The following is a 10000-nucleotide window of genomic DNA, read 5'->3' as shown; positions in this document are numbered from 1 at the left end:
GTCACTGCGCGAAAACACTGCTTTTCGTGCTTACCACGTGATAGTCGAGCGACATTGAAGAGATAAAACCAAAACCGAAACTGAAACTGAACTGCTGCTTCATTAACTGCACCAGGGCCCTGTTGTTCAAAAGCCGATTAACGCTAGAATCTACAATTAAAAAGTCTTAAAAGTTAACCGAAATTTTCACCTGGCTCATTAAAAATGTTTTTAAATTAAAAGCAAATTTTTATAGAAAGTCAACGTCAAAACTGAGCTCCAAAAATCTTTTTGAAGAATCTTTATTGGTTAGTAATTAAATTGGAATCAAAGTTCGCACTAATTCAGGATTAGTTTAATCAAGCTTTGAACAAATGGGCCCTGTTTACGGCTCGCAAACGTTCAGGCTCCACTTTACTGTTCACACTCATTCAACAGTCACGTTGTTTTTTTTCTAACGCGCGTTTGAAAATCTTACGCGAAAAAAGAAAGAAATAGAGAGTTCTAACTCACGGATCCAGAAAGTGTAAATGAGCGATTTGGTTCAAACTCGGTTTCTTCATAGATCTTTTGTTTGTTTGTTTTGTCCATTTTAACCACAAGGCCGATGATTATTTTATTTTATGCATTTCTATTCTTGTTTATGCGACAAATCAACTCATTCAAGTGCAGGCCGTCTATTTTCACTTAAGGTCATCCAGCGAGGGAAATATGAAGTAACTGCGTGGAAACGAACGTGAATATTTGCAACAAAAGGAGAGAAGCATAGTTCAATCTTTTATGTTGGTTGCTCCGTGTTCGCACTAATTTTGTCATTTAATACACATCCGAAAAGAAGACGAACATAATGATAAACACAACCATTCTCAATTACAATATTAAATGCTTTTATTTACAGTGAACCGCCTCCCGAAAAATCATAATTATGTTATCCGACAGTAAAAAACAAAACACTTGAAAATCCAATAAAATCTATTTTATACGAATACAACCGACCTATGTTACAATTCTCGCATTCCTCTATTCTTTCTCTCGCTAGTTGTAATTAAGCTAAGCTTAAAACCTTGTCCTTTGAACTTCAGGGCCCAGTTGTTCAAAGTGCGATTAAGCTAATCCTGGATCAACGTGAACTTTGATTCGAGTTTAAATACTAACCAATAAAGGTTTCTCGAAAAGATTTTTGTCCCTCAGTTTTGACTTAGCCTTTTTCTTGCCTTTAACTTAAAATTTGCTATCAAAGACATTTTTAACGAGCGAAATGAAAACCTCGGGTAACTTTTAATTGGAGATTAATAACGTTAATTGGCCATCCAACCTGAGCGGGCCCAGCTTGTAGTTACTCATTCAGAGATCTGTAAACCTATCGTTGTTTGCTTTATAAGTTTGATGGTCTACAATATTAAAAAGGACCCCTGGGTGGAATTTGTTTCACGCTCAACCCTGCTCATGCTATACCCTTTGTAAAGTTAAGTTAAGTAAATAAATTATCCGATATCTTTCCATTTGTCAGTACCAAGCGGCCAGAGTAGTCAGTTCTTAAACGGAATGTATCAATTTTAATGATAAATTTTACTCAAGTCCTTGTTTTCTGCACTGTCCTCTTCTTTCCAAGCGTTCTCTCTGTATCTCGATAGTACTGGTAATTCCACGCTTTTGTTGAGGGACGAAACTGAGCCATTTCTCCATTTGCAACACGATCGAAATTTTTCAAGAGTACATGAAGATGAACACAAGGCTTGCAAAGTAACACGGAAATTAGAACTAAATGAAAACAGAATAACTGGGTTGATTGCTAAACTGAGGGACGGAAATAAAAAATATGAAAACCCAAGAATCTACTTATCTTTGTTAAAAAGCTCGGCGAAAGTCATCTTTAAAATCATATAAACCAAAAAAGGAACGAGACATACACAATAAGCGATAACGATCGATTTGAAAATTCTCATGATGTTTTGGCTCTGCTTGCGTCTCTTTTGTTCAGAAATACTGCTCCCTGCACTGCATTCTGGGTTAGGCCGTTGTCTTAAAGCGTACATGATGCGAGAATACAAGATGACTATAGTAATTAACGGTGCAATAGTTAGCATGATAAGGCCAGCTGTGTAGTAGATTACAAGCGCCAAAGTGTCGTCCCATGCAAATCTGCAGAATGTTTCCTCCCCAAAGTCTTCAACTTTGTAAAAGTAAAACATTGGTACACAATAGCCCATGGCTATGAACCATGCTGCTAACATCAGACTTATTCTTATCTTGCTTGACAGCAGTGTGGCTACCGTAGCGATGAATCTGTCGACAGCGATCAACACCAGGCTTAGAATGGATACTACACTGGACACTATTCTAACATACATTCCTACTTTGCATACAGGTGTTGCCAGAGGACCTTGAATTAGGCTTCCTTTGCTTGTGATTATCTCTTCAGTGAGGTACAGTGACCAGGTCGTAAGACTTGCAATAAAATCAGAGACCGCCACGTTGACGTAGTAGAAGTAGGTGCTTGTTCTAAGGCTTGGATTTTTGTACACAGTGCTAAACACCAAAAGGTTGCCAATCAAATCGCCAAAGGTGATTACAGCCATTGCTGTTGTGAAGAAAACAGAAACGGCTTCTGAGCACCTCGCATCATCACTGGAATTGATTTGGGTGGAATTGTTCATTGTGATAAAGGTGACTTTTCTTTCTTTTCTTCTAGGAGAAACTAACTGTTTAAACCTGTAAGTAACCGAAAAAGTAACAATAATGCATGGTTAGAAGACACTGAAGAAAATGGCACCCAACCGAGGACGATGAAGCAAGTAAGTAAATCAGCTAGTCAGACAGACAGTTAAACAAACGGTCAGTCAGTGAGACACTAAAGTCACTCAGTTAGTCAGTCTATCAGTCTATCAGTCAGTCACCAGATAGTCAAACTCTCGATTGGTCAGTCAGTGAGATACTTAGTCACTCAGTTAGTCAGTCAGACGGATAGTAAGTCAGACAGACAGTCAGACACACAGTCATGCAAATAGTCGACAGTCAGACAGTTAGACAGTCAGTCAGTGAGATGCTCAGTCACGCAGTCAGTCAAGTAGTCAGCCAATCAGTCCGTCAGTCAGTCAATCGGATAGTCAGTCAGTCAGACAGTCAGAGAGTTAGTCAGTCAGAAAGTTAGTCACTCAGTCAGTCAGATAGTGGTCAGTCATTAAGTCAGTTAGTATGACAGACGTCCAGTCAGTCTGAGGCAGTTAAATAGTGGCCAGTCAGTAAGACAGTCAGTCAGTCAGTCAGTCAGTCAGTCAGCCGATAGTCAGACAGGCAGTCATTTATGTAGATATGTTATCACTCAGTCAGCTTAGCGAGCAAGTAAGTCTTGTTTCGAACTTAAAAACTTAAAATGTAAAATGTAATTAATATTCTTCAAATGGAGGCCTCAAAAGCGAGGTGAGAGTGCTTAGTAAAACTTTTGGGTATTTTTTAGGTACTTTTAGGTATTATATTTTAGGAAATGCCTGGCAAATTTAAAGTATTCGGCAATTAAAATTCCACCACTCTGTTACTGGAAAGCTGTCTTCAAGTAAGGTGTTAAAAAAAGGATGTAATATAATATCAGTGAAATATCAAAACCTGGACTCGACAGTGGATAATGCAATTCCAGTTTTTTAATTGGGTTACCGGCTATGAAATATCAGTCATTGTACCATGCTCTAGTAACAGCGATCGTTACATTGTCTTCTTGTCTTTTTCAGTGTTACAAAATGAAATCAGTATGAACTGGCAATACTTCTAATTCTATTAAACTTGCTTATGTTTACGTAATACATGTATATCAACACGAGAAGGTGTGTTTCATCAGATATCAAAACACTGAGAAGTCGGTTGAAAAAATCATAGTAAAAAATAAGGGGTACCTTCGAGGTATCGGATATCTGATGAAACACACTTTCGAGACTCTTTCGTGTGTTTGATATGGCTTCTCAATGATCAATAATTCTCGGAAAAACTGTTCAAGGCTAAAGTTGGCAGAGTTTTATGGTAATTAGGAACACATATCCAAACCACGGTTACAGTAGTGATTTTCATTGTTTTCTCTTGATGAATTATTAATGAGTCTGAGATTCATTTTGAAACATTAAAGTATCTTAGGCCGGCGACACACCTGGCGATTTTATACGTCTATCGCGGCGATCGGCGAAAATTGCCAGATGTGCCCGTTAAGGCGAAGCCGGCAATTGCGATTTCCGCCGATCGAGTCGACTATGTTGGCTATGTTGCCTAGCTACAGTGAAAAACAAAGTATGAATGACGTCAGACAAAGAGAAGGTTGCTAGTCAGCAACAGGTTGGGAGACACACTGGCGTCAGCAGTTTGCGGGAACAAAATTTGCATACATCGAGAAAGTTTGCGTTCAGATCAAATTTCAACTGCAATGTTCATCAATATTCACTGGGTAGAAATATATCTTAGAATCTTTCCCCTTTCTTCTGGAATCTTTTTTGGGAAAGATTGCATTGAAGAAATACGTTTTGTGGCCGCTATAAAATAATTTTCCGTGGGAAATAAATTCATCGAATACGACATTAAAATGAGTGCTATGTTCAGAAACCTTTTAAGAGGGCTTTCTACCGAGCCATAGCCAGTGTGTCTCCCAATTTGTTACCGCCTAGCAACCCTTTCTTTGCCTGACGTCATTCATACTTTGTTTTTCACTGTTGCTAGGCAACATAGCGGTCATCTTCAACGATATATTTTAATATATTTTTCGCTCGTGTTCGCGCAGCTTAGCTCCGCTCGGCGCGACAAGCTAATTAACCTCGCTTCGCGAGGAACTAGAAATACGTGACTCGCAAAACCTCGCGAAGCTGGGGCTGGGTGGAAAGCCCTCTTTACACGTATTGTAGCATCAAACGAGGAGATTAAAAGGCGCATAAGATTTTTTTTTTATGAGCATAGTGTTTTCGTAGTTCCACGGGCTAGTTTGCGGTTGAAAATCTATTTCTGTCGCGACGTAATGTACAACGGGCGTGCAGCGCTGTCGTGTTCGATGAATTTATTTCCCACGGAAAATTATTTACCGCGGCCACAAAGCGTGTAATTTCTTTAATGCACTATTTCACAAAAAAAGATTTCTAAAAGAAAGGGAAAAGATTCGGGTGTCAGTAAAACGCGGGGCCGGGGCCGGGGCCGGGGTCGGGGTCGGGGTCGGGGTCGGGGTCGGGGTCGGGGTCGGGGTCGGGGTCATTTTTTTTCTTTTTTTTCTTTCTCTTTTTTTTTTCTTTCTTTCTTTTTTTTTTTTTTTTTTTTCATCACAGGTCATTTGTGGGTCAAATAAGGATTAAAGCCAATATAAAAAAGTTGAGTCTCTTAAAGTCTCTAAAGCTTACTAGCTTAGGATAGGTCATCGGTGACAACATTCGATGCAGTTCCGTATTCTGGCGGACATTGGTTCCGTGAATTGACTACCTTTTATTCTTCTACGAGACAATATATTTCCTTGAACTAACAAATTCTTGAACTAGAATGTGCATGAACTCATAAACACCCCCGCCGCCTTCCATGATTGTGCTCGTTTGTTACAGTCAATCCATGTCACGCGTGACTATTATTTCCGAGAATGAAATAAACATGCGTTCGAATTCCTTTGTAAAGCTCGGCATTTGAATGGAATGTAGAACATTTCTCTGGAAATCTTTCCGAAAAAGACAATTCATGAATTTTTCAGCAGCGATGTTTTATGAAAATTATTTGACATCGGATTTCCATACAAACACTGCCAGCCTGTTTGCCTACTCGCCAAAATGGCGTCGAAAACCGTGATAAGGCCTATTTACATGTCAGTTTTGATGTCGGCAATGAGATTTCAGAGTTCTCGTAGAAATTTCCCTAGTTTATTGACAGTATAAAACTATGAATTTTTCTTTATATTATGGCACAAGTATTTCAAGAATAACAATTGTCTCTAAAGTATTTGAATCTTTTTTTGTCAGTCAATGCGTCTTTTTCGGAAAGATTGCCAGAGAAATGTTCTACATTCTATTCAAATGCCTAGCTTTACAAAGGTATTCGAACGCATGTTTATTTCATTCTCGGAAATAAACGAGCACGATTATGGAAGGCGGCGGGGGTGTTCATAGTAAGTTCATGCACATTCTAGTTCACGAATTTGTTAGTTCAAGGAAATATATTGTCTCGTACCTTGTATTTTTTGCCTCATTTCGTTTCTTGGAAGAATAAAAGGTAGTCAATTCACGGAACCAAAGTCCGCCAGAATACGGAACTGTATCGAGTGTTGTCACCGATGACATATCCTAAGCTAGTAAGGTTTAGAGACTTAACTTTTTTATATTGTCTTTAATTCTTATTTGACCCACAAATGACCTGTGATGTTGAAAAAAAAAAAAAAGAAAAAAAAAAGAAAGGAAAAAAATAAAGAAAAAAAGAAAAAAAAATGACCCCGACCCCGACCCCGACCCCGGCCCCGGCCCCGGCCCCGGCCCCGGCCCCGGCCCCGACCCCGCGTTTTACTGACACCCAAAAGATTCTGGAGAGATAGTTCTGTATCCAGTGAATATTGATCAACATTGCAGTTGAAATTTGATCATGCACGCATATGTTTTTCGGTGTATGCAAATTTTGCTCCAGACAACGCCAGACAGTCTGACGTCATTGTGCGGACACCTTCAAAGATATAAACATATAAATATATTTTTCGCTCGAATTCGCGCGGCTTAGCTCCGCTCGGGCCGGCTCGGCCCGACAAATTTATTAACCTCGCTACGCTCGGGCCTTCGGCCCTCGCTTCGCGAGGAATAAAAGTTTTATTCATCTCAAATAAAGTTGAATTACTCACACTAAAGTAGCCTCTTGTACTTTCTGTAGTAGCAGTCTCCGTATTTTCTAAACGAATGATAAGGGTGCATAGATCTGACTAATATATATTTACTAGAAATACGTGACTCGCAAAACCTCGCGAAGCTGGGGCTGGGTGGAAAGCCCTCTTTACACGTATTGTAGCATCAAACGAGGAGATTAAAAGGCGCATAAGATTTTTTTTTTTTATGAGCATAGTGTTTTCGTAGTTCCACGGGCTAGTTTGCGGTTGAAAATCTATTTCTGTCGCGACGTAATGTACAACGGGCGTGCAGCGCTGTCGTGTTCGATGAATTTATTTCCCACGGAAAAATATTTACCGCGGCCACAAAGCGTGTAATTTCTTTAATGCACTATTTCACAAAAAAAGATTTCTAAAAGAAAGGGAAAAGATTCTGGAGAGATAGTTCTGTATCCAGTGAATATTGATGAACATTGCAGTTGAAATTTGATCATGCACGCATATGTTTTTCAGTGTATGCAAATTTTGCTCCAGACAACGCCAGACAGTCTGACGTCATTGTGCGGACACCTTCAAAGATATAAACATATATCAACATATATATATATATATATAAATATATTTTTCGCTCGAATTCGCGCGGCTTAGCTCCGCTCGGGCCGGCTCGGCCCGACAAATTTATTAACCTCGCTACGCTCGGGCCTTCGGCCCTCGCTTCGCGAGGAATAAATGAATGAGAGGAAATGACCAAAAAAGACAAAAGTCTACTTCATTGTGAGTAATTCAACTTTATTTGAGATAAATGTAATCTTTATTTAGTCGAAACCCATGTTTCGTATAGCCCATGGTTCAACTATATAAGCCTGCTAAAGATGCACGATTTTCCCATTTTTCCGGGGGGCTGTTCAAAGCGGGCGTGAAGCCGTAAATTCAACTTTTCTAATTTTAGAAAAACGAAAGAGCGGTGAAACTTTTAATTGTGATTTTTGAAAATAGTTCACCAATGGGAACATTTAGGTGAGATAAAATAAAATCTGAAATTGCCCAATGAAAAGCATTAACGGGGTCTAGAGTCTTTTATGAGGAAGAGCAATACAATAAAACTCATATTTAAATTTTGAAAATTTCAATTAAATGGAATCGAAAGGAAAAGGAAGGCTTTCTTTCCACTTACTATTTAAGGGGGCTCCCCCGTTGTAGTCAGCAAATGTGAAACAGTGACATGCTAAAAGCAGTGAGCCATTATCTCAAGCTGGTTAGGACTATCTCCTTCAAGCGAAAATCCCTCAAAATCAATCATTACAAAGTGCTCTTACTCATGCAAATCAGTTATGGCTTCCGTCGGGGCCTTTGGCAGTTTGAATTATATGCACTCAATAAAATGTCAGTCCAAATACAACTATTCACATCAACAGATAGGAAAGAAACGATGAGTGAATGAGATTTGATAAATGGAATATGTTAGCAATATCTGCGTCAGATCACGAAACGCATCGAATTAGTTCATCTTATGTTCCTAATAAATCCCGGGAATAAAACTCGGGCAGATAGGCAAGCTCGCAAACCTGGTCGCTGATGAGCCACGAATACCCTCCCTTTTCCCAATATCAACTCTGCTTCGCTAGTATTTCCACATTTTGATAAGTGACGCCTCGCCAAATGCGCCGATATATTTGAGTTACTTTCAGAAAGCAAAACAAGGCTCTCCTTGTCTCTGCTGGATCCACAATGAGTCTGTAATTTTTCATACAGGGAACAACTGGATGGAAAACCAGTCATTTTTAAGTAAAGTGACCTTTTGGTATGTGCTAGGAGGGTTTTGACAAAATGTTCCAATTGAAACACCTCCGCGTTTTAATTGAATAAGACTGAAATGAACAACGGAGGCTTGATACGTTGATAACTAAATACTGCGTCACAAAATGTAAAGAGACTACTATAAGAGGGAGAAAGGAACTTTTTCCCCAGCTAATTCTTTGTCTTGGAGACAATTTTTAACTACTGATTTTTTTTTTTATTTTATTTTATTTTATTTTTTTTTTTACATACATACAAGAAAGGTAACGCTTTAAATTGAGCGTAGAATGAATATTGAATATATACCTTGAAATGATCAACTGTCAGTCACGCAAAATAAACACTGCTATAGCGCATCGTGGGAAAGAAAAATAACAGTAAAAGGATAGATCTTCTCTAAAATATGGCTGAAAATAGGCTAAAAATAGCTAAAAATGGCTAAAAATAGGATTTAATTACATGTGTCACGTTTAATGCATTCTGAAGTTGAAAAGGAGGTATTTTGAAAAAATTGTAACTCAGTCAAAATTTCACAGAAAACAAAAGTTAAACATTTAAATTGTTATTGACAAAAGGAAATTCGATTAGTAAAATATTCAAGCTCTTTGAGCAAGGAATGACGTTTTGGTAGCACCGGCAATGTATAGATAAATTTTAGAGTCCCCGAAGGTAAATTGGGTAGTTTTGAGATCATCGTGTAAACCGTCTTGGCAAGAACGAAAAAAATCGCATTGAATTGAGCTCAGTAAATGTGATATTTGTTTATGGGATATAATGGTTGATGTTCATAAAAAAAATCAGCGAAATCGGTGAAAAGCCGAAATTTGCCTTATCCGTTCTAACGCGGAAAGCCTCTTAATAACATTATCTTCAATTCTCTTCGTATAACGACCGCCTGATCAAGTGCTAGCCTGAGGCTGTCATCATTCAAACATATGTTAGCAGCTGTTAGCCTTACGAACCTTGTTTTACTTATCGTAAAAATTGTTTTGCGGAAACTGAATGCGTGTTAGTGTTGCGAGACTTTTACCATTGCCTGCACTATTAGAGACAAAATATCATGCGAAAAAAGCCGAAATGTTTCATCAAAAGAATTCTGAAATTCAGTGTAGGCGAGCGCTACGCTAACTCCCTTTCAGTAACGAGTTTTCTTCAATACGTCATTTGTTTGAAAATTAATGTTATGGACATCACGAACTGTGTTTAAAAAGCACGAAAGATCAGAAAAATACGTTTGTGGTGTTTATTTTGGAGTTCCTTCTGATTAGTTAGTGTGGCATTTATAATGATGATTTTTTTTATTTATTTACACATTGTAAAATTTACTGTAATTTTATCCTGTAATGCACGTGTACGTGTGAGCATATTCAATGTAACACGTACACGCACTGTAAGCAAATAAATTATTATTATTAT

The 10000-nt window shown here is 38.4% G+C and overlaps 2 pseudogenes across 2 annotated transcripts in view; both read right to left on the bottom strand.

The window, feature by feature from the left end:
- LOC146478829 (neuropeptide FF receptor 1-like) overlaps nucleotides 1–10000 on the bottom strand; it is a 94401-nt pseudogene that overhangs the window by 81480 nt on the left and 2921 nt on the right. The window lies entirely within an intron of this gene.
- LOC146478830 (somatostatin receptor type 4-like) overlaps nucleotides 962–10000 on the bottom strand; it is an 11473-nt pseudogene continuing 2434 nt past the window's right edge. The window contains exon 2 of the transcript XR_014865054.1: nucleotides 962–2691. The product of XR_014865054.1 is annotated as a somatostatin receptor type 4-like (transcript). The remainder of the gene's footprint in view (nucleotides 2692–10000) is intronic.

Source organism: Pavona decussata, unplaced genomic scaffold (genome assembly GCF_977016875.1).
Source record: "Pavona decussata unplaced genomic scaffold, jaPavDecu1.1 SCAFFOLD_62, whole genome shotgun sequence".
NCBI classification, from domain to species: domain Eukaryota; kingdom Metazoa; phylum Cnidaria; class Anthozoa; order Scleractinia; family Agariciidae; genus Pavona; species Pavona decussata.
This window is presented reverse-complemented; position numbering and strand designations above follow the sequence as displayed.